Source organism: Lithobates pipiens, unplaced genomic scaffold (genome assembly GCF_037356315.1).
Source record: "Lithobates pipiens isolate NorthernLeopardFrog02 unplaced genomic scaffold, aLitPip1_a1.2 Scaffold_7, whole genome shotgun sequence".
Taxonomy (NCBI): Eukaryota; Metazoa; Chordata; class Amphibia; order Anura; family Ranidae; genus Lithobates; species Lithobates pipiens.
Genome location: NW_027507892.1, coordinates 8219992 through 8245390, shown reverse-complemented (window position 1 = coordinate 8245390; position 25399 = coordinate 8219992).

Here is a 25399-nt window from a genome sequence, read left to right as displayed (position 1 = left end):
AGAGTTATTGAAATGGTAAATTACAGTTGGCCGTATATAAATGAATTTGATTGTTCAACCAGAAAAATCTGACCTCTTCATGGTCTCATGTTCATCCAACATGTCTTCTTTATTGCCTAAAGAAGCACAGCACAGCACCGAGTATTCCTTGTCTAAAGTAACAGGAATAACAGAGTGAATTCAATTTTCTTACCTAAATGTTTATGATGAGTAGGGATGAGCCGAACACCCCCCGGTTCGGTTCTCACCAGAACTTTCGAACGGACTGAAAATTTGTGCGAACTTTAGAACCCCATTGAAGTCTATGGGACTCGAACGTTCGAAATAAAAAGTGCTAATTTTAATGGCTAATATGCAAGATACTGTCCTAAAAAGGGTTTAGGGACCTGGCTCCTGCCCCAGGGGACATGGGTCAATGCCTAAAATGTTTTTAAAAATGGTTTTTGCGGGAGCACTGATTTTAATGACGATTAAAGTGAAAAACAAAAGTGAAATATTCCTTTAAATATCGTGCCTGGGGGGTGTCTATAGTATGCCTGTGAAGTGCCACGTGTTTCCCGTGTTTAGAACAGTCCCTGCGCAAAATGACATTTAACGGAAAAAAAGTCATTTAAAACTACTTGCTGCCTCCCCTGCCCATTACCAGCCCCTTTGGGTCTTGTACGGATATTAAGGGGAACCCCGTACTCGTAAAAAAAGGAAATGCGTGTGGCCCCCAGGCCCTATATACTCAGAACAGCAGTATACAGGCGGTACAAACAAGACAGGGACTGTGTAGGTTTGTTGTGTTAAGTAGAATCTGTTAGTAATTTTGAACTGGTACATTTTTAAAGTGTAGCTCCAGTCAAAAAATCTATTTTTAAGCTTTTTGGAAAACATAGGGAAGGGTTATCACTCCTGTATAATTTGTTTTGCCGTCCGTCTTTTTTCATCTCACTTCCTGTTGTCTCCTTCCTTTTGCAAGTAGCAGACGTTTGTAAGTTGGATGTTTGAAAGTAGGGGCCTGCCCTATATGCTCTGCAGAAATGGCGGAACAAGGTGTTGGTGTTCCCACAATATTGTAAGCCCTCAAAGTGACTCTTGGTGGGCGCTGGAGCTCCCTGCTGTGAACGATTATATCAAGAATTGAAATTACCGTATTTATCGGCGTATAACACGCACCTTTTCCCCCTTAAAATAGGGGGAAAGTCGTGGGTGCGTGTTATACGCCGATCCCCACTGTCTGTGAGGCTAAAATACTGAGCGCCGCCGAAAAAGACAGAGCGCTGCCGAAAAAGACCGAGCACCGCCGAAAAAGACCGAGCCGTCTGCTCGGCTCCGCTCGTAGTCCCGCCTCCCTGCTGTTTCTGGAGCGAGCGCTGCCGAAAAAGACCGAGCCGACTCTACTGTGTGTTCGGCTCGGCTCGGCTTGCAGTCCCGCCCATACTGGACGGGACTGCAAGCCAAGCCAAGCCGAATACACAGTAGAGTAGAGTCGGCTCCGTCATTATTCTCACTGTTACTCTCGGTGGGCACAAGAACGGGCCCTGCTGTGAAATATATCAAGAATTATAAATTAAACGGCCCTGTTAAACAGGGGCTGAAAAATTGGGCTGCTGGCACTGGTGCTGGTGCCACGACACTGCAACCTCTCCCATATACTCTAGTTGTGGTGCAGGAATGAGCCCTGCTGCAAAGCATTGCATCAAAAATTGTAATTAAACGCCCCTGTTAAACAGGGGCTTAAAAATTGGGCTGGTGGCATCACCCAGAACCAAAAATGTTCTTCCAAGATATCAGCAGAGGAGGAAGAGGATAGACAATCAACATAACAGGACAGTCACTCAGCATCAGCATAGGCAGTCTTGAAGGAATGTGATATTTAAAAAAAAAAATATTCGGTTACATCAGCTTCAGGTGCTTGGTAGCTGTGGGTGATCCAAGACTGATTCATCTTTATGAAGGTTAGTCGATCAACCGAGTCAGTGGACAGGCACACCCTGTGATCGGTAACAAAGCCAACAGCAGCACTGAAGGTGCGTTCCGAAAGAACGCTGGATGCAGGACAGGCCAGTAGCTCAATTGCATACTGTGCAAGCTCTGGCCAGTGATCCATCCTCAAGACCCAGTAAGCCAGAGGATTTTGGGTGGGAAAGGTGTCCAAGTCTGACCTTACCCCTAGGTATTCCTGCACCATGTAAATCAGACGCTGGCGATGGTTGCTGGAACCGATCATACCTTGGGGCTGCGGACTAAAAAATTGTCTGAATGCATCAGTCAGACGGCCAACTTCTCCACCGCTCCTTCTGACGGATGCCTCAGCAAAACATTGTCCAGGACCAGGAGTTTGTAACCTCCCAGTCTCTGGGAGCGCGTTGCACAGACCTTTCTGCAAGGCTTCCCGGAGATGTCTCATCCTCTGCTCCCTCTGCGATGGCAAGATAAGGTTGGCAACCTTACCCTTGTACCGTAGATCAAGGAGAGTGGCCAGCCAGTAATGGTCCCTCTTCTTGATCCGAAGAATACAAGGATCCTTCCGCAGGCTTTGCAGGATCAGGGAGGCCATGCAGCGTAGGTAGGTATTCAGTCCGGAGTTCTCTGTGTCACTAAGGACAACATGATCCGCAGCTACCTCCTCCCAGCCACGTACAAGTTCACGGGTTTCTTGGGACTGTAATTTATCCCTACAAGACTGCTGCTGCTGAGTGCCAGCCTCCACCTCCATGCTGACACAATCCTCCTCCTCCTCCTCCTTGTCCTCTTCCTGTGTGATGGGTGGGACAGCAGGAACACTGTCTGGATAAAGGGGGCCTTGAGAGGCAAGGAAGTCCTTCTCTTCCTGCCTCTGTTCTGCCTCAAGTGCCCTGTCCATTATTCCACGCAGCGTATGCTCCAAGAGGTGGACAAAAGGAACAGTGTCACTGATGCATGCACTGTCACTGCTCACCATCCTTGTGGCCTCCTCAAACGGTGACAGGACAGTGCATGCATCCCTGATCATGCCCCACTGGCGTGGTGAGAAAAAAACGAGCTCCCCTGACCCTGTCCTGGTGCTGTAGTCGCACAGGTACTCATTGATGGCCCTCTGTTGCATGTGCAGCCGCTGCAGCATGGCCAATGTTGAGTTCCACCTGGTGGGCATGTCACATATAAGGCGGTTCTTGGGCAGGTTCAATCTCAGTCAGCCGAGCACAGGCATTAAATGATCGGCAGAAATGCACACTTTCCTGGCCTGTTTCAGGACATCCTGTAAGCCTGGGTACCTGCCCAAGAACCACTGCACCACCAGGTTAAGGACGTGAGCCACACAGGGCACATGGTTCAGTTGTCCCTGTCGGAGGGCGGAGAGGAGGTTGGTGCCATTGTCGCAAACCACCAATCCTGGCTTAAGCTGGCGTGGCGTCAACCACTTCTCAGCCTGCCCCTGCAGAGCTGACAAAATAGCTGTCCCCCAAACAAACATGGCATAGTTTTGCCTGCGTACTTGCGTAGCCCATTGAACGCCTACAGAGCACTGCTGGTTCTGAGGACAGAGCACTGGAAGAGGCCATGGAGGAAGAAGAAGAGGAGGGGGTGGAGGAGAGAGGTGTGTCACAACCAGTAGTAGCATTTTGGAGGCGTGGTGACGGAACAACCTCCAACACTACTGCACCTTGTCCTGCATCCTTCCCAGCTGCCAGAAGAGTGACCCAATGGGCCGTGAAAGACAGGTAACGTCCCTGTCCATGCCTGCTGGACCATGGGTCAGCGGTAATATGCACCTTACCGCTGACCGCCCTGTCCAGCGAGGCAAGGACATTGCCTTCCACATGCCGGAATCACCTTCCGTGAGAAAAAGTGGCGTTTGGGGACCTGCCACTGAGGAACCGCACATTGTACAAACTCACGGAAGGGGGCCGAGTCTACCAACTGAAAAGGCAGCAGTTGAAGTGCTAGCAATTTATCCAAGCTAGCATTCAACCGCTGGGCATGTGGATGGCTGGGAGTGAACTTCTTTAGATGGTCCAGCAGCTGGGGCAGGGAAATTTGCCTGCTATAATCGGACGTGGGTGTACTGCTAGCAGAGTGCCCGGAAGCACTTGGCTGTGACACACCTAATTCTACACCTTCATTCCTCTCAGAGCAGGCTTCAGAGAGGACTGAAGGTCTAGTGGGGTTGGAGATCCCAGCTGATGATGAGCAAGGAGAGGTCCACTTTGTTCTTTTGTGTGGGTCTTTGAGGTACTCTTGCCAACGAGCTGCATGGCAGGTCAACATATGTCTGGTCAAGCATGTGGTGCCCAAGCGGCTGATGTTTTGGCCGCGCGAGATACGCTTGAGACATATGTTGCAAATAGCAGCGGTGCGATCTGATGCACTCGTCTTAAAAAAGGCCCACACCAAAGAACTTTTAGAATAACGCGCAGAGGCAGCTCCCTGCACAGGTGGAGCTCTGCGGTGTGATTCAGTAGGTGTGCTGCCCCTAAGCTGGCCCCCGGAGGGCATCCTGCCTCGTTGGACATGTGCCTCCTCCTCCTACTCTCTCCTACCAGGCACCCACGTGGAGTCAGTGCCCTCATCATCCCCTCCCTCTTCATCGCTGGAGCAAACCTGGTAGTATGCTGCAGCTTGTGGAACATGACTGCCAGATTGCTGTCCTTCTTGAGCATCCCCTCTCTCTGCGCTAACGCTACTGCCTTCCTCTAGCTGAGTATCATCATCAGAGCCTACAAAACACTGGGCATCCTCCTGGAGCATGTACCCAACACTGAGCTCAAAGAGTTCAGGGGACTCCTCAGGAGGACGTGATGGGTCGAGGGAAGGAGTCACTGATGATGACATTGAGACGAGGGAAGACGATGCGTTGGCAGCTGCTTTGCGAGTACCCTGAGCCTGGGTGAGAGAGGATGAGGAGGATGAAGAGGGCTTGGTCATCCACTCTACCAAGTCTTCGGCATGATGCAGCTCAACACGTCCAGCTGCCGAAAATAAGGACAAGCGTGTCCCATGGCCACGTGCTGATGACGATGCACCGTGTCCAAGACCAGCACTGTTGTTTCTAGACACAGAGCCTGCTTGCCCTCTTTTATCGGCTCGTGCCTGTCTGCCTCTCCTTGTTGGCCTTCCAGACATGGTAATGGCCTGAAGGGGGATGGGAAAACCAGCAATTGGATAGTGTATATTGTGCTGGAGGCCCACAACACCCACTAACTCCTGCAGATGCCTTTATTATAGAACAGGAATTAAAGGGTAGATATCGGTGCATACTGTGCTGTGCTGTGCTGGAGGCACACAACACCAACTAACTCCTGCAGATGGCAGATTGCTCAATTAGAGAAGAGCTATATAGGTGGATAATGGTGTATACTGCGGTCAGGGCACACAGACAACACCCACAATCTCCTACAGCTGACTGAAAGCTTTATTACAGAAGAGCAATATAGCTAGCTATATAGGTGGATATAATGGTGTATACTGCGGTCAGGGCACGCAGACAACACCCACAATCTCCTACAGCTGACTGAAAGCTCTATTACAGAAGAGCAATATAGCTAGCTATATAGGTGGATACAATGGTGTATACTGCAGTCAGGGAACGCAGACAACACCCACAATCTCCTACAGCTGACTGAAAGCTCTATTACAGAAGAGCAATATAGCTAGCTATATAGGTGGATATAATGGTGTATACTGCGGTCAGGGCATGCAGACAACACCCACAAACTCCTGCAGATTGCTAAAAGCTCAATTACAGAAGAGCAAGAACGCTAAATCGGCCGATAACAAATGGTGTATACTGTGTTGAAGGTACACAGAGAACACCCACTAACTCCTACAGACGCCAACACACTACACAAGGCCGCCGCGCTGGCGGCCTTATATAGTGTGGGGCGTGTACTACACAGCCTGAGCTATGATTGGCCACAGGCATCCTGCCTGTGGCCAATCATGGCTCTCCTCGTTGCCGGTGCTGTGATTGGCCAAGCATGCAGGGTCACAGTGGATGCTTGGCCAATCATGAGCCAGCAATGCACTGCGATGGCGCAGTGCATTGTGGGCCGTGAGCGCTACACGAATTTGGCACGAATGGCCCATAACGTTCGGTATTCGCCAAACGTGCGAACAACCGATGTTCGAGTCGAACGTATGTTCAACTCGAACACCAAGCTCATCCCTAATGATGAGCAGACTGGCTTTTGATGCTTACCATAGAACGAGCCATGGTTATCTGTATTACACATCAATATCTCTAATTTATCAAGTGGCGTTGTCAACTGAAGCATGATAATTAACTGACATAAGGCCACTGACTAAAGCCAGCTATAGACGGGCCGATTTTCTTTCCTGCGACCATAGTCAGTGTTAATAGGGGAATCCCTTCCGCAGAGCCATTGTGTTCTCCTGACCGGGAGAACACAGGGATTACTGCTACTGGCTATAATAGCCACTAGCAATAATTGCATGTAAAATCTGAAAGGCTGGTTGTGCCCAAGTTGATCAATCAATCAACTTGGGTACATTCAGCCCACACACACATGGTTTGAATCTTGGCTGGTCCCTGCTGAATCAGTAGAGATTCAAACCATCTATGGCTGGCTTAATGCTGACTTATGCCAGGTACACACGATCGCACATTCCGACAACAAAATCCAAGGGATTTTTTCAGACGAATGTTGGCTCAAACTTGCCTTGCATAGACACGGTCGCACAAAGTTATCAGAATTTCCAAACGTAAAGAACGCGGTGACGTACAACAGGTACAATGAGCCGAGAAAAATTAAGTTCAATAGCCAGTGCTGCTCTTCTGCTTGATTCCGAGCGTGCATGGAACTTTGTGCGTCGGAATTGTGTACACACGATAGGAATTTACGCAAACGGATTTTGTTGTTGCAAAATTTGAGAACCAGATCTCAAATTTTGTGCGACGGAAATTCCCATGGAAACTGTCCGATGGAGCCTACATATGGTCGGAATTTCCGACAACAAGCTCTGATCGCACATTTGCTCTCGGGAAAACCTGACCGTGTGTATGCAGCATAAGAGGCCACTTTAGCATCCACCTTTGGCAGACCTTTTTTCATAAAAGTGGTCATGTAGACTAAATGTTGATTGCCAGAAGTTTTATACCTGTAGCCCCCTTAACTTGGCTCAAATACTTCCATATCTGTTGGCTCTGATGGCTCTGATTAATCAAGCAGCGATGTCAACTAAAGCATGATAGTAAACTGGCATAAGGCGCCACTGACTAATGCTGGTAAGAGGTCACTTTAGCATGGCTAAGTCCACCTTTGGTAGACCTTTTTTTTTTAAAAAGTGACCATGTAAACAAAATGTTTATTGCTGGAAGTGTCATGCCTGTAGGGCATTTCTAGAAGCACTTAAACATGGTTTAGATATTTCCATATTTGTTGATATTCCCTAAATTTTAGGAATTTCTAGCTATTAGATGCTCCTCCTCCAGCATCACAGGAGCAAGAATGTGCAAAGCCACACATGTGCAGTGCACTTTCTCCTCCTTTATCATACCAGAGTCCTCTACAGTTGAGCCTTTACAATAGGGAAAAGGCTAACCACTGGGGACAAGTAGTACTAGCATCCCTAGCTCCTTAATCAGATGATCCTTTCTTCTATGTATTTTATAGGGAGCATAAAGACCAGTTCTGGGTAGAGGCCGATTAACATTTTTTGGAATTGTTGAAGAAAACTAGACCATCATCCAGAATTTGAATGTGACCCTGGAGCAAGACGTAACAGATATAGCACAGCTCCATTCACTCAGGCATCGAAAAGGGTGACTAAAATAGATTGCTTAGTCTAGCTTGGGAGGCAATATGCCAGCAAACCCAAACTGGGCCAACAGTGAAGTTGTCAGCGATGAGGACCAGGTGTTTCATATTTATGAAATGCTTTCAAGAGGTGACCAGATTCCCCAGAAGGGACAACAACAGCATGAACAATCTCGTCTTTTTTTTAAGAGTGAAGTTTAAAGAAAGTTGGCTACGTTCAGTATATTACTCATTGTTCAGTCTCGGTTTCTAGATAGGTGCTACGATTAGGTAAATTTAGTTCTGGCTCACTGTATCCAGTGGAGCTGCATTCTTGTTGTTAGGTACATTTCGTTTGGCTCACTGTAATCAGTGTGGACATTTGTGACTGTTTAAGTCTGTTCTGGGTTTCACGGGCCGCAGGTTTGATTACTCCTCCTGCTTTCTAAAATCCTCTGGATGGTTCTGCAACATAGGTGTGGAGTAAAGAAGGTGAGCAGCATGACTATTGAGCAGCCAATACCAGTGGGAAGATTTCACAGATGGGTGCTAGGAAACTGTATAAATAGTTTGAGACCTGGAACAGTCTTGAATCATTCCTAAAGAGGAGATCACAGCCTGATTCCTCCCCAGGCCACCGGCCACATATTCGCTGATTATTGCAGTCCCAAGCTGGGTGATCTGAGGGGCTGGGTTTTGCTGGAATTTGCTGATGCTGACTGAGGGGGTGTCTTCTGTGGATCTAGTCTGGTATCACAAGGAGAAAGTGTTTGGAAGGCACTGGAGACTGTGTGCTGTTGCCACCCCCCTGGTGTTAGGAAGTCAGCTGTGTGTCCAAAAGGGACAGTGTCCAGTGTGCTGAAGAGCTCAGTCTATTTAATTCTTTGTGAGAGGACTTTGCTTGGACTGTCCAGACAAGAAGATTAATCTCAGCACTTGTCCATCCCTTTACTCGTGCAATGATTTGACTCATAGTTCTACAGAAGCGAAAATGCCCTCCTATTTGTACATAGTTTTGGAATGTTCCACTCAATTCTCTATCCACCTCGAAGTTACCCAAAAATAAAAGCATACAAAAGAATACCCCTGGACTGTCCAGTGAATACCCCTGGACTGCGATCACTGCGTTTGCCTGGCTGTGGTGGAACTACTGGGAACAGAGCCCCGGGCATCTTTCTAGTGGCTCCTGTGGGGATAGCGCTACAAAACCTCAAAATTGGAGATCTACATAGGATGGTGGAAACAAAAGAGAAGGTGTATAGCTCTTGGATTTTTTGAACCCTCACTACAAAAATCAAAGATTGTGGAAGGCAAGCTAAACAAAGTAAATACAGTTCTACTGTATGCCAACCTTGTGCTAGCTTTCACCTTGTACTGGGGCCTCCAAACTGGGCCAGATGTGGCCCTTTGCTTGCCTTTACCTGGCCCTCGGAACACTATTCCTACCACTGATTCAAGACCCTATTCCTTCCACTGACACCAATGATAGGGGCCTAAATCTCCCACTGACTGGGTACTAACATTCATAGGTAAAGTTGATCCGGGGAAAATCCGATTGCCTCTCGGGGGATCAGGAAGGAATTTTTTCCCCTGCTTTAGCAAATTGGGTCATGCTCTGCTGGGGATTTTTGCCTTCCTCTGGATCAACTGTGGGTATAGAATTGGGTATATGGGATTGTATGATATTATTATTATTTTTTTATGTGGTCGAACTAGATGGACTTGTGTCTTTTTTCAACCTGACTAACTATGTAACTATGTAACTAACACTGGAGATGTGGCACTATTCCTCTCACTGACATCAATGATGGGGCACTATTCTTCTCACTGACACCAATGATGGGGCACTATTCTTCTCACTGACACCAGTGATGGGTCACTATTCTTCTCACTGACACCAATGATGGGGCACTATTCCTCTCACTGAAATCAATTATGTAGTTGTTTTACTCCCACTGGCCACCAGGCCTATGGCATTGTTTACTATCATTGATGCCAGGGCACTTTCCACTCCCACTAAAGACTGCAGGACGGTAAACTGCCCTTTGTTTAGAATGTTTTGCAACATCTGGCCCAGTAGATGCCCCAATTTTTTCTATTGAAAAAAGCCTATGGCGTGCAAAACACACCCCAAAAAACGTCCACCCAGTGCCAAAAAAAGTGCACACACATAAAGAGCGAAACACAAAACCGTGCCACGGGTGTCTGCTGTCCTCCCAAGGAAGGACCTAACCCTGATCCCCCGGGGCGCTAGGCTCCAGACGGGGACTAAGGTACCTATTCATGGCCCACCCAGCCGAAGCCGGACGACCGCCTTTCTCCTGAACGTCTGCCGAAACAGACCCACCCAGGTACTAGGGTATAGGGGCTCCCCCAAAGGACCCCCAAAGAGAGGGCGAACCAAGCCAGAAGGCCTATGTCCACCCTCCCATAAGACTTTCTAGGGCCGGGCCTTTTGGCTAGGACCAGAGGAATTTTTGATTCCTGGCCGGAGGGCCTGGTCATTGTGTTTACACAATGGCCACCTTTTTCACTCTCCTTCTCCGCTATCCCTTCCCCACTTTTTATTTATTTTATTTGTGTGGTTTGTCACGTTTTGTGTTGTCACTGCACGTGTGGCGAGTAGGGTGTCGGTCCAGTAGATGCCCCAATGTCTCAGTAAGAGACCCACATAATTGTCTCTCCACCACCAGTGCTGGAGCATCACCAAGACCACTACAATTTATTGGAATGGCCAAACATAAAGCTAGCCCAGTTTTTTTCCCTTGGCTGCCTTTTTTATATTTTACATATGTTACAACAAACCTGGAAATAAAAGATGCACACATAGTAAAACTATGGCAAACAACGTTAATCAATGTTTGTTATTTCCAAAATGTGTTATCTGTTGTATGTAACAACTTTGGTGCTATCCAACAGAGATCTTTAAATAACCTTTTCCCTGGTAGCTATCCAAATAGCATCTGAAATGAAATTCTTTTTTAATTAGGATAATAAATTGGTCCTAAATTATCCCTGAAATCAGACCAGTGTTGATTACTATGAGCCTCATGCTGTGACAGCACAAGAAGATGTTATTTTTATTCCCTTTCAACGAGATCTTAATCTTTCCCTGCATGTAAACGAATTGTCACCGTAACCTTGCTCTTTAATCTCTCTGGTGAGGACCTTTATAACATAGGGAGATAAGAGATCTGGCTGAGATTTCATCAGCTTTAAGGTTTTACAGACTGGCCTACTCCCCTAGTCTGTAAAGGTTGAAAGAAAGAAAGTGCACATTAGACAGGGACAAATCACTTAAATGTTTTACTGTGGGGAGCCTATAAAGCAATTTCAACTTTACTTGAGTTGTTTGAAGTACAAAAGGGTTCGATGGAAATACTTAGCTTGTTTACATTGCCCCGTTTTTTTACAGCCCTATTACATGAGCCGCACTTTCATTCGGGACTGACCAATGTTAGGAGATGTTCCAGAAGCTGGCAGCCTGGCAGTTCTTCCACCTCTCTGCTGGAATAAACATCCATTTCATAGGGCATATTTCTGCACTGGGTTAAACAGGCAAAGGGTCAAGCTAAATTTAGACATACGAAGGACTTAAATATTTAGATTTCTTATTTCAAAGCTTAAGGTGAATGTATCACGGACTGCACTCAACTGCGGTATTTCAAAGCCAACTTTGATATTTTATCATTTCAGCCCCAGGCCTATTCTGATATTCTTCTAGTACATATTTATTTATTTTTTTTGCTAGAAAATTACTTTCTGTTTATTTTTTTCGTTCCTCTGGATTAGCTGTGGGATAGAATTGTGGATATGGGATTGTATAATTATTTTTACTTTTACTGGTGGATGGACTGGTGTCTTTTTTCAACCTGACAAACTATGTAACTTAGAACCTTCAAACATTATATATTTATTATTATTTATTTAACCACTTGTGGCCTGCCATATAGCAAAACGTCAGCGGAAAAGGGATTTCAATATCCTGTATGGGCATCATATGACGTCCAGCAGGATATGAAGCCGCTGCGCGCCACCGGCGACCGTTGTTCCGGTGTGTCAGTCTTGACACCGATCAAGGTAAAGAATCTCTGATGGAGACTCTTTACCACGTGATCAGCTGTGTCCACTCAAGGCTGATCACAGTGTAAACAGGAAGTGCCTTTGATCGGCTTTTCCTCACTCGTGTCTGTCAGATGTGAGTAGAGGAGGCCGATCGGCTGATCCTCTGACAGGGGGGTCTGTGCTGATTGATTATCAGTGCAGGCCTCCCCAGGATGCCCACACTGGACCACTAGGGACGCCAATAGGACCACCAGGGATGTCACCACCAGGTAGGCAACCCTAGACCACCAGGGATGCCAATCAGTGCCCACAATGGATGCCAATCAGTGCCCACAATGGGCATCACTGATTGGCAGGCATTATTGTTTGGCACTGATCCATCCATCCGTACCATCAATAAGTGTACATCAGTGTCTCTATCAGTGCCCATCCCTGCCCATCCGTGCCACCTATCAGTGCCCATCCATGGCGCCTATCAGTGCCCATCTGTGCCACCTATCAGTGCCCACCTATGCTGGCTTTCAGTACCCATCAGTGCCACCTATGTGTACCCATCAGTGCTGCATATCAGTGCCACCTATCAGTGCTGCCTATCAGTGCCCCATCAGTGCCGCATATTAGTGCCCATCATCAGTGCCACCTCACCAGTGCCGCTTCATTGATGCCACCTCATCGGTGCCTATCAGTGCTATCAGTGCCTGTCAGTGCAGCCTCATCAGTGCCCATCAGTGAAGGAGAAAACTTACTTATTTACTTATTTACAAAGTTTTGTAACAGAAACAAAGAAAAACACATTTTAAAAAAAATTTCAGTCTTTTTTAAATTTAACATAAAAATCCCAGAGGTGATCAAATACCACCAAAAGAAAGCTCGATTTGTGGAAAAAAAATTCAAAAAATTTAGTTTGGGTACAGTGTTGCATGACTGCGCAATTGTCATTCAAAGCGCGACAGTGCTGAAAGCTGGTCTGGGCAGGAAGGTGTATAAGTGCCCAGCATTGAAATGGTTAAGGTACTTATATAGTGCCATTAGTTTATACAGTAGTTTACATATACATTATACATTCACATCGGTCCCTACTCTCAAGGAGCTTACAATATAAGGTCCTCAACTCACATTCATATACTAGGGCCAATTTAGATAGAAGCCAGTTAGCCTACCTGCATGTCTTTGGAGTGTGGGAGGAAACCAGAGTACCGGAGGAAACCCACGCGGGCACAGGGAGAACATGCAAACTCCAGGCAGGTAGTGTTGCGTTTGGGATTTGAACCATTGACCTTTTTACTGCTAGGTGAAAGTGCTACCCACAGGGGTGGACTGACAACTCATGAGGCCCCCGGGCAATAGGAGATTATGGGGCCCCCGGTCAATAGAAGATTATGGGGCCCCCGGGCAATAGAAGATTATGGGGCCACAAAGTATACACACACACACACGCACATACAGTATACACACACAGACACATACTGTCCCTGGTTTTATTGAGGCTGGCAACCCTGATGAGGCCCCCTAGTGGCATGGGGCCCTCGGGCAGTGCCCGAGTGCCCCAATGGTCAGTCCGCCCCTGGCTACCCACTACACCACTGTGCCACCCATATGTATTCTTTTTTTTTTTAAGCTGAGACCCTAGAGCAGCCTTTCTCAACCTTTTCAACACAGTGAAACAAATGGAAATAGTTCTCCAGTCTCGGGGAAACCCTGCTAAAAATTAGAAATCTACAACTCATGATACAATAGTGTGATGGTCAGTGGGAAGAATGGTCCTTACACTTGTGATCATTGGGAAGAATTACCCCTTTACAGATAGCTGAAAAGATCAATGGTGTCGGTGGGAACTTATCCGAGAGGCAGAAATGGCCCAATGCTGAAGGAACCCCTAGCAACCTCTGGAGGAACCCTAGTGTTCCACGGAACCCTGGTTGAGAATCACTGCCCTAGAGAATAAAATGGTGGGTGTTGCAATTTATTATTTCACACAATATGTGTGCAGCAGTTTTTCAAGTAAGTTGTGCCTGCATATGTAACAGTGTTCAAACCACACATGTGAGGAATCGCGATGATTGTTAGAGCGAGAGCAATAATTCAAGCAAAAGACCTCCTCTGTAACTCAAAACTGGTAACCTGTAGAAATTTTTAAACGTCGCCTATGGAGATTTTTAAGTGTCAAAGTTTGTCGCCATTCCACGAGCGCAATTTTGAAGCGTGACATGTTGGGTATCAATTTACTCGGCGTAACATTTATCTTTCCCAATATAAAACAAAATTGGGCTAACTTTACTGGTTTCTTATTTTTTAATTCAAAAAAGTGTATTTTTTCCCAAAAAGTAGCATTTGTAAGAGCGCTGCGCAAATACGGTGTGACATAAAGTATTGCAATGACCGCCATTTTATTCTCTAGGGTGTCTTAAAAAAATGTATATAATGTTTGAGGGTTCTAAATAATTTTCTAGCAAAAAAAAAAACTGATTTTAACTTGTAAACAATTTTGAAAAATAGGCCTGGTTAAAAATTATACAAAAATATAATTTAGCAAAGCGGTAGTAAACCGCTGACAATTTTTTGTTTATTTTTCAACATGCCAGGCAAAGTTATAATGTGCTAGTATGCATCATCAGCGCACATCAGTGCGGGAGAAAAATGACCTGTTTGTAAAATTTTATAACAAAATATGAAAAACGTTTTGTTTTATTTATTTTTTTTTCAAAATTTTCGGTCTTTTTTTATTTATTTAGCAAAAAAAAATAAAACCCAATAGTGATTAAATACCACCAAAAGAAAGCTCTATTTGTGTTAAAGAAATGGTACATATAATATGGGTACAGTGTTGCATGACTGCGCAATTGTCATTCAAAGTGAGCTAAAAATTTGGCCTGGGTAAGAAGGGGGTACAAGTGCCCAGTAAGCAAGTGGTTAAAAAACTGTTTCTTAATATCATATGCTATTGATATATTTTTTGCCTATAACGTATTAAATGCAGTTGTGCTATGATATAACGTTTGCTATGCTCTTCCATGGTGAGTAGATTTGTTGTTGCAGTATGACATATATTGTGCAGTTGTGGTATGATATAATATGCTGTTGTGGTTTGATGTGCTCTTGTTTGGTGATATAACGGGTAATATCATGTGTTGAGAGGCATAACATTATGTTGTATTGTGGCTTGATATTATGTTCTTTGGCAGTGTGATTTAATGTGCTGTTGCTGATTAATCTGTGGCTTCTGCGTGAAAAAAATAAAATAAAATATCCCGTTACTGTTTTATATAATATCAACACATGTAATTACGAACTATAAACTGGTACAAGGTGACTCTATCAGGAGGACGTGGATCTGGGTTGGACTTCTGAATATATTGCCCAATAACACTAACAACTGATCATCATACAACATCTCAACCTTTTGGCCTACTTTACACTTTCTTCAAAACAAGGCTTCGGACAGGTTTTGTTAAAGCTCTCTGAACGCCAGTAAAAGCTCCAGTCACTAAATAAAATGCTTAGATTACAGTCCTGTTTACACCTTGCTTTTGCTTGGTGCTTGGATGGGACTTCGGTGGGGCTGTGGTGGAGCTTCGATGGGACTTCGGTGGAGCTTTGAAGAGGGTTTGGTGGAACTTTGGTGGAGCTTCGATGGGACTTCGGTGGAGCTTTGAAGAGGGTTTGGTGGAACTTTGGTGGAGCTTCGATGGGGCTTCGGTGGAACTTTGATGAGGCTTCGGTGGGGCTTTGGTGGAGCTTTGAGGAGGCTTTGGTGGGGCTTTGGTGGAGCTTCGATGGGGCTTCAATAGAGCTTCGATGAGGCTTCGGTGGGGCTTTGGTGGAGCTTCGATGGAGCTTCAGTGGAACTTCGATGAGGCTTCGGTGGGGCTTTGGTGGATCTTTGATGGGCTTCGGTGGAGCTTTGGTGGAGCTTCGATGGGGCTTTGGTGGTGCTTCTTTGAGGCTTTGATGAGGCTTCAGCAAGCTTTGCCATAGACTTCTGTGGAGGCTTTGAAGATGCTTTGAAGCCCAACTAATGCGACATGGGAATTGGAAGAGAAGTGGCGATAGGGTCTGTTTTAGACAAGGCACCTCATGCCAAAAAGATCAAATCAAAAAATAGGAAGGGAAGAAGGGATTATTACGGTGCCAGAAAACATACAATGGTTTCTAAAATGTTATATAGTTAATTTTATTACATCACAATTTAATTACAAAAAACAAAAGATAATAAAAACCAAACAATTATAGGGAGCAATATACAAACAATGAAGGCCCCAGTTGGTAATCGGCCTATAATAAGGTACACAAGTCGGATCTTCCCTACGTGTTTCGCCAAACTATTGTTTTCCTCAGGGGGATAAGATGAACCGACAAGTTGATAAATAGCTCTACAAAGGCAAAAACAACAATATATATATATTTGTTTATATATATAACTTCACAGAAATTACCTACTGTATGTCAATGTGGAGCGGCCAAAAAATAACAAGCAAATCTCTTCAACTTCTCCCACTAGGCCTCCACCATCAGGAAAAGACTAGGCAAAAATGGCCTGCATGGCAGAGTTCCAAGGAGAAAACCACTGCTGAGCAAAAAGAACATCAAAGCTCGTCTCAATTTCTCCACAACACATCTTGATGATCCCCAAGACTTTTGGGACAACATTCTGTGGACCGATGAGACAAAAGTGGAACTCTTTGGAAGGTGTGTGTCCAAGTATATCTGGCGTAGAAGGAACACTGCATTTCAGAAAAAGAACATTATACCAACAGTAAAATATGGTGGTGGTAGTGTGATGGTCTGGGGCTGTTTTGCTGCTTCAGGACCTGGAAGACTTGCCGTGATAAAAGGAACTATGAATTCTGCTGTCTACCAAGAGATCCTGAAGGAGAATGTCCGACCATCTGTTTGTGTACTCAAGCTGAAACGAACTTGGGTTCTGCAGCAGGACAATGATCCTAAACACACCAGCAAGTCCACCACCGAATGGCTGAAGAAAAACAAAATGAAGACTTTGGAGTGGCCTAGCCAAAGTCCTGACCTGAATCCTATTGAGATGTTGTGGTATGACCTTAAAAAGGCCGTTCATGCTCGAAAACCCTCTAATGTAACTGAATTAGGACAATTCTGCAAAGATGAGTGGGCCAAAATTCCTCCAGGACGCTGTAAAAGCCTCATTGCACGTTATCGCAAACGCTTGGTTGCAGTTGTTGCTGCTAAGGGTGGCCCAACCAGTTATTAGGTTTAGGGGGCAATCACTTTTTCACACAGGGCCATGATGGTTTGGATTTTTTTTCACCTTTAATAATAAACACCTTCATTTACAAATTGCATTTTGTGTTTACTTGTGTTGTCCTTGACTATTGTTTAAATTGGTTTGATGTTCCGAAACACTTAAGTGTGACAAACATGCAAAGGAACAGGAAATGAGGAAGGGGGCAAACACTTTTTTACACCACTGTAGGACTGTAAGCTAACCATTTTATTTAAGGACAGGAGCTTTTGACTAGCATTCAGAGAGCTTTAACAAAGCCTGTCCGAAGCCTTGTTGAAGCCGAAGCGAGTGTAAATGAGCCCTTTATCATCTGACTGAACATCATACGTTGTCTTTGAGTGTTGCTTTTGGGTCACACACGTGAACTTGGTGTTATTCACTTTACAGTCAACAATGAGGACAAGGGGGCGCTCTTTATGTCTAGAGGAAAAGAGATTTCATCTCCAAAGATGGAAAGGTTTCTTCACAGTAAGAGCTGTGAAAATGTGGAATAGACTCCCTGCAGAGGTGGTTCTGGTCAGCTCAGTAGATTGCTTTAAGAAAGGCCTGGATTATTTCATAAATGTACATAATATAATTGGGCACTGACATTTATAGGTGAAGTTGATCCGGGGAAAATCTGATTGCCTCTCTGAGGATCAGGAAGGAAATTTTTCCCCTGCTTTAGCAAATGGGATCATGCTCTGCTGGGGTGTTTTGCCTTCCTCTGGATCAAATCTGGTTATAGAATGGGTATATGGTATTGTATGATATTATTATTATTTTTTTGTGTGGTTGAAGTGGGTGGATTTGTGTCTTTTTTCAACCTGAATAATTATGTAACTATGTGGCATATATCAACAGATGGACAAAATCATCCCTGGTATCAATATAGTAGCTGCCATTGTTCAGAGCTAAGCTGCCTATACATGGCCGTCTTTAATATTGATTGAACCCTGGGCAAAATTTTTCTTAGGGCCCCCCATGCAATTTCGCTCTCCACCTTCTCTGAGACATGCAATAAATAGCAGCTAGACTTAAAATTTACTGTATCAGATCAGACAGCGATTGTGATTGGTTGACAGAGGTTACAGCATATCATTACTGCTTACTGACTGGTTGCTAGAGGTTACAGCACTCCTTAAGGCTCACTGATTAGTTGCTAGAGGTTACAGCACATTTCTGTTTGTTGATTGGCTGCTAGAGATTGCTGTACTGTAATACTGCTCACTGGCTGCTATAGGTTACAGCACATCTTCTCCTCACTTCAGGGGGGCATGATATACCTATGAATGCGGCCTTTATTTACATATCAATGCAGTTGGCCTCAGCTATTTACATATGCATGTCACTGCTATTTACATATGAATGCCAGTATTTAATTGTAAATACAGGTCTGCAGGCGAGTCGTCTGTACACAACAATAGGGCAGAGTTGAGGCAGCATTAGTGCCAGCACTTCACACTGAGATATCGGGACACAGCACAGGACTAAAACTTCAAGGGACAAGGGAATGTAAACTGGGATAGTTGGCAAGTATGAGGCAGCTGCTTTGGGCCCCACAACAATGACAGGGCCCAGGGCAGCTGCCCCTTTTGCCCTGCCTTAAAGACGGCCCTGTGCCTATAGATGGATTGAATCTCAGCCAGTTCAGCAGGGCCTGGCTGAGAGTCAATCCATATATGGGCAGGTTGGTTGTACCCAAGTTGATCAATGGAAACAACTTTGGTACAACCAGCCTGTCAGACATTTACATGCGATTACTACCAGCGGCTATAGCTGCTAGCAGTAATCATTGTGTTCTGTCAGCCAGGAAGGCTCCCCACCGGCAGAAAACAATAGCGCTGCCGGAGGAAATCGAGCGATTATCTTTCTTTCCACCAGAAAACTCTTTTGAGGATGTTGCGTGCTTCCTCACTGGCATTGGACCATCACCCAATCTGACAAAAGACCACATCAGAAAGCTGCCATATAGGGTTTGATTCATTAAATTGGAGAAAAAAATAATAAAAATCTTGTTTAAATTATCGATAAGATGAAATCTGAAAGAAAATTGGCTGCCAAAGGCAGTTTTACTGTGTCAACCCCCCCCCCCCCCCCCCCCCCCCCCTCCTAATATCTCCGGCAATCTCAGCACTTGAACATCTGTACAGTGTTGTATACAGTCTGCTTTATTTTCAGTTACAGTTATAAAAAATGTTATATTGCTTTTGCCTAATAGGATTCACATAGGAGGTCTATTCTGTGTCTTTGAAGGTGTTTTATGGGTAGTCTTGTTAAACACCAAGTTCTCTCATCCTAGATAACAGGAACATTACAAGTGTCAGCTAATTAAAGGCAGAATCTGAAGAGGAAATAAACTGCTCCACTATGGTAAACATTGGTCAAAGTTTATCTGTGATTAAATGCCTTGTTTTTTGTCCTGTAAAGTATCACAGAGATTACTGTCATTGGTATATACCATATACAGCTGTTTACCAGCTGCCATACCTGTTGTTTAAGATGGGTGAAATTGTGAAAAAGATACTAGGCCAACATTTTCTGCCTTTTTTTGTATATTTTAATTTTTTAATTTTTTTATTAGTTTTTTTATGTGTTTTTTTTTTTTTTTTTTTAACAGTAAAGCCATAGAAAGATCATTATTATTAATGTTGTTATTATTATTATTACTACTATTATTGTTATTATTATAATTATTATCATAAAGGATTTGTATAGAACCAATAATTTACACAGCATTTATAATATAAAAAGGGGGACGGTACAGTTACAATACAATAAAATACAAAAGGGTTAAGAGAGCCCTGCTCATAAGAGCTTACAATCTAATAATCATATCTATTTTTTTGTATAAAAAAATTATAACAATTTTGTTTGGGTACAGTGTTGAAATGACTGAGTAATTGGCATTCAAAGTGTGAGAGCACTGAAAGCTGAAAATTGGTCTGGGCAGGAAGGGTGTGTAAGTGCTCTGAATTGAAGTGGTTAAAGGGGGCTTCCAGATTCTGATAAGCCCCCCCACCCGCAGACCACCACAACCACCTTGTCCCCACATCAGAATTTGGGAGTGGGGCGCTCGCTTGTCCCATCCCTTTCCTGGCCTGCTGGCCTGCCAGGCTGCTTGCTCGGATAAGGGCCTGGTATGGATTGGGGGGGCTCCTCACAGTTTTTATAAAAAAAAAAATTTGCCATGAAGTTTCCCTTAAAATCTATACCAGACCCAAACGGCTTGGTATGGATTTTGGGGGGACCCCATGCCGTTCTTTTCCTTGATTCTGTCAAAGGGATCCCCTTAACCACTTCAATACACTGTATTATATACTCTGCACTGACTGCACTATAAATACATATAGTGCAGTCAGTGCAGAGTAATATTATTATTATACAGAATTTATATAGCGCCGACAGTTTACGCAGCGCTTTACAACATTAGAGTATATAATACAGTGTGTGTGTGTGTATATATATATATATATATATATATATATATATATATATATATACACTGCCCAAGCCCTGCCACTGCCAAGCCCAACCTCTGAAAAACAACCCCACACCATAATCCCTCCTCCACCAAATAATTTGAACCATTGCACAAAGCAAAGTCCATAAAGACATGGATGAGCAAGTTTGGGGTTGAGGAGCTTGACTTGCCTGCACAGAGTCCTGACCTCAACCTGATAGAACACCTTTGGGATGAATTAGAGCGGATACTGTGAGCCAGGCCTTCTCGTCAAACATCAGTGCCTGACCTCACAAATGCGTTTCTGGAAGAATGGTGAAACATTCCCATATACGCACTCCTAAACCTTGTGGACGGCCTTCCTAGAAGAGTTGAAGCTGTTATAGCTGTAAAGGGGAGGGGGGGGGGGCAACTCAATATTGAACCCTACAGGCTAAGATTGGGATACCATTAAAGTTCATGTGTGTGTAAAGGCAGGGGTCCCAATATGTTTGGTAATATACTTTCTAATGCCTTGTACACACGGTTGGAAATTCAGACGGGAAAAGTCAGATCGGATTATGTTGGAAAATCTGATTGTGTGTGGGCTTTTGTGGGCTTTTCCTGTCGGAAATTCTGGTGGAAAAAATTTGAGAGCAGGACCTAAAATGTTCCGACAACAAAATCCGATCTGACTTTTTCCGATCGTGTGCATAGAATTCCCGTCGCACAAAGTGCCACGCATGCTCAGAATAAGTTTGGTGACGAAAGCTATTGGCTACTGGCCTCTACATAGTCCCGTCATACGTTTTGTACGTCACCTCATTCGGAACGATCGGTTTTTCCGACAGCTTTGTGCGACCGTGTGTATGCAACACAAGTTTCGGCCAAAATCCATCGGAAAAAATCAGACGGATTTTGTGGTGGGAATGTCCGATCGCGTGTACGTGGCATAAGAAGGGTCTACTCTGCTAAGCAGCTACACGGCTGAGCCTATGCTACGCTTGGAGGGCTTTTTGATTCCTTTACTCCCTTTTTTTCGCTAAAATGTTATACTTTCTTGTTTATATCATGGTAAATAAAGTGAGTGGAGATATACACAATATATACAAGTAATTATCCTGAACTTACGTCTGGGTCAAGAACCCATTTAGTATTGTAAATGAACTTTTAACTAACTGAACTAAACTCACTTGAAATCAAGCATTTCGGTCTACCATGTATTGGAACAACATTGGAATATTCTTTGCAAGTTCCCAGCAGATCCAGAAAAGAAAGTTATAAACATTGTAGCCCATTGACATTATTTATACAATAATAGTGAGGAAAGCCAATCATGGTGTGATAAATTGTCCCTACCAAATACTAGAGCATTTGTTTTTTTTTTTTTTTTTTTTTTTATTATTTATTGTTCTTGAAATTTAGAAAGGAGAAAAGGATTTTATCGGTGTATTTTTACAAGCCAGCATAAGGCATGTAAAAGCCAAATAGACTGCCTGGCAGAGGAATGTGTGGAAAAAAGAAATTGGCCTAATGACAGCAGAGGGACACTTGTACATTGTAAATCAATAGTGTTCTTTCAGCACCCATGAGTCCATAGCTTAAAAACAACAGTCAATCTGCTAAAATGCGTGCAAGCAAGTATCTGCCTGCACAATAGGGCATCCATCACTGCTGCCTGGAAGTGGAGCTTACAATCTGATACACAGGGAGGTGTTCACTGAAAATCTAAACACAAACATTGAAAGTGCACTTAAGCAGGTAAACTCCGGAGAGGAAAGAATGCGTAGTAGCACGGTAATAAGAATATTGGGAATTCTTGGGATCTAAGCAGTTTATGTAACACAATTTAATACTAGAGGGTTAGGAGGGCCCTGCTCTATTACAATATAATAGGGAGGGGTAGGTTCAAACAAAAGGCAATGCCATCGCTATGGGGGTGCAAGGGGGGGAGGGGCGGACCGCACCTGGGTGACAGCTGCCAGAGGGGTGACACCTGCCAGAGGGGTGACACCAGGAAGCATCAAGGAGTCCCCCTTCCATCAGTAAAGCGGGGTCTTTATCCCCACTCAGTCCACCAGAGAACTCGCAGCAGTGCTGTGACAGGGAAGAGGCGAGCTGCAGGCTGTCGGTGTATCTCCACCGCTCACCCCCCCTTTTCTCCTGCCAGCAGTGCCGGAGAAGAGAGCATGGATCTTATGTGGTTCGCCGCCCAGCTTCCTGTCCGGTCTGTTTCCCTCCCCATTGGTCACAGTGGAGAGCCAATCAGAAGAGACTTGGGGAGCATCATGGGGCATTTAGTGTTGTCCACAGGAGCAGGCTACAGCCTCCAGCCTGCACTGCTGGGGGGGGGGGGGGGGGGGGGAGAGAGAGCCAGGAACCGGTAACAAGCTGAGGGAGTGAGTTCTACAAGAGACAGGAAAGGGAAAGGACTGTGTTACATAGTTACATAGTTAGTAAGGTTGAATAAAGACACCAGTCCATCTAGTTCAACCTGAGTGAGTGTCTACAATTGTTGGGGGACGCCACACCACCAGAGAGAGAGCCACGGCATACCCATTCCACCACAGAGAGCCATGCTGTACCGGGACCATCACCACAGAGAGAGCCACGATGTACCCGCAACACCAGAGAGAGAAACACGCAGTACCTGCACGCACCACCAGAGAGAGAGCCCGGAACCGGTAACAAGCTGAGGGAGTGAGTGCTACAAGAGACAGGAAAGGGAAAGGACTGTGCTGGGGGAAGCTAGAGACAGAGCCACACTATACCTGCACCACCAGAGAGAGCCATGCTTTACCCATACCAACAGAGAGAGAGCCACGCTGTATCCACACCACCAAAGAGAGAGCCATGTTGTACTTGCACCACCATAAACAGAGCCACTCTGTACCCGTAAAACCAGAAAAAGATCCACACCATAATCGCACCACCAGAGAGAGAGCCACACCATACCAACACCACCAGAGAGAGAGCCACACCATACCCCCACCACCAGAGAGCCATGCTGTACCTGTATCACCACAGAGAAAGCCGCGGTGTACCCGCACCACTAGAGAGAGCCAGGGTGTATCCGCACCACCAGAGAGAGAGAGCCATGTTGTACCTGCACCACCAGAGAGAGAGCCACGCTGCCCAGCGCCACCAGAGAGAGAGCCACACTGTACCCTCACCACCAGTGAGCCATGTTGTACCCACACCATCAGAGAGAGCCACGCTACCCAGTACCACCAGAGAGAGACCACGCTGTATCCACCCCACCAGAGAGAGAGCCATGTTGTACCCACACCACCAGAGAGAGAGAGAGACACTCTGTACCAGAGAAACCTACGCCGTACCTGCACCACCAGAGAGAGAGTCATGCTGTATCCGCACCACCAGAGAAAGATTGAGCCACTTGCAGGGTACAGATGTGCTACACTACTGACCAGTGTTGGCCAGGGCAACCCAGAGTAAGTGAACGTGCAGCTGGAGGGATAACTGCTGCAGTTTCGTTGGGTCTGGTAAGAGGGCCTGTTGGCCATTATCCATTACTGACAAAAGGTAATAACTATGAATGAAGCACTGGTGGGAAAAATAAAATATTTGGTTTTCAGCTGAAGGCAGAATGGGCTTCCCTGAAGAGATGGGTTTTCAAGGATCGCCTAAAAGTGGACAGTAGGAGATAGCCGGACAGACTGAGGTAGAGAGTTCCAGAGGACGGGGCAACTCTAGAAAAGTCTTGGATACAAGCGTGAGAGGAGGAGACAAGGGAACTAGAAAGCAGAAGGTCTTTGGAGAAGCATATTCCATAATGCTTCATAGACTTTACTGTTCCAGTTAGATCAGTCCTCCGAAACCACAATGCTACAATGCCACAGCACTTCCCCTATTTACATAACACCAGCAAACTATGGAGTAAAGAGTCTACAGAACACCAAAACATTACAGAAGATAATTAGGCATTTAGCATGATCTGAAAATAATGAAAATGCATTTTGAAATCACATTAACATGATAACAGGTGACATCACTGCCCTCAAACTGTGGTCTTCCTCTTTTTTGAAAACAACGTCAGTAATGTTGACTCTCTGGAAAAAAATACTCATACCCAAGTTTTTTTTTTTGGATGTGAAATTGAGGCTTCCTCCAGCCTGCTGGTGTCCCCAGGGGCTCTGCTGGTCTGGGTGTGGCGGTCCTCTTTCTCTGTCCGTCTCCTCAGGAGGCGGCGATACACTTCTGTGTGGTTTTATCTCTTGTGGCTGAGTACTTTGAACCATATGAACACAGTTTGAATATTGTTGTACCAGTTATATGAGCATCCCTGAAGAAGAATCCAAATCCCTACTGTCGAAACGCGTCGGTTATCACATTGGTTTGTTCTTTTTTGGTCAAAGTTTTGGCAACAAGCACCATTGTGTTGCTTTACTCACAATCCACCAATCTTTTTGTGATTCTACTTCTTTTATTCTCTTTTTGATAAGTAATAAAGTATCATGTTATACAGTCTATGTCTGAGAGTTTATACTGTCTGCTGTCCTCTTCTGCTTGGAGAGTATTCTTGCTTATATTTAATAAATAAAGAATGTAGAAAAAAAAATTATAGGAGATTTTAGTGATGAGGTTTACATATACTTTAACCACCTACTGTCGACCGTATAGACAAATGGCGGCGAGCAGGGTGCTCTCTTGCTCTGAGATGAGGTCATATGATGTCGCCCCAGTCTCGGCGCGCTTGCTCGCCCACGGCCCTGGGACATGGCGTGACCCCAATCATGATAAAGACCAGATGACGATGCTCTTTACCCATGTGATCAGCTGTGTCCAATCACAGCTGATCACAGGTAAACAAGGAAATGCAGGTTATTGGCTCTCCTCACCTCACACTGAAAGAGTGAGAGGAGAGGAGAGCCAATCAGTGGCATTTCCACACAGGGGATACCTGTACAGATA